Genomic DNA, 844 nt, shown 5'->3' on the forward strand with positions numbered 1-844 from the left:
AAATGTTTTCCAAAACGGTTTGCGTGTTTGCGAAGCGTTGGGTGTTTTACGAAAAGACAGATCAGAAGGAAACTACGGTCACTGTTACACTGGCTGAATCAGTTGGTTCTACGTCTCGTTCATCGTACACATACGTACTGGCTGTGTCTGTATACCCACAGTGTATCCAAACGCTTGTAGGTCCATATCCAGCAAATGTAGCTATTTTTTATTCTGTGTACTGTTTCTTTTCATTACTATCGAATGCTTTACTTTGTACATGTACATATGTATATAATATATATATTTTAACCAGTTTTATCCGTGTTCTTTTACCATGGTTTGGTTTGGTTTGGGAAGGCCGAGTTTCAATACTCAAGGACTAGGACGAACGCACGAAATGAAAGAAATAATCTGTGAATTTTGTACAAATCGTAGGAGAATTACTCTCGTTTTTTTCTACTGAGCCTGTTACCTATCTGTTTCTTTGGTGAGGGTGGGGGAGGGACATATACGAGTGGGGGTGGGGTGGGGACGTTTCTGTAGACGGTCGGGGACTGTGCAATGATATAGTTAATTACTGAGCGAATCCAGAGTATAGACTTGGAAAAAAAAATGTCCGTCATGACAAATGAAATAAAGTGTTATATTTGCATGAATCCATGTATTTTTATCACTCCGAGACTTTGTGTTTTGTGTGTTTTGGATGAATGCGCATCACCTGTGTTGAGGTCAAATTGATTTAAAGACACTCATTTAGCAAATATTTATTTATTTCAATTTTTTGTTTTATTTTGAACCGGTGTTGGCAACGAAAAGTTAATAAATTCAAAAAGAAGACTAATGAATGAATACTTTATTCCGG

The sequence above is a fragment of the Gadus macrocephalus genome, chromosome 3, assembly GCF_031168955.1.
Source record: "Gadus macrocephalus chromosome 3, ASM3116895v1".
NCBI classification, from domain to species: Eukaryota; Metazoa; Chordata; class Actinopteri; order Gadiformes; family Gadidae; genus Gadus; species Gadus macrocephalus.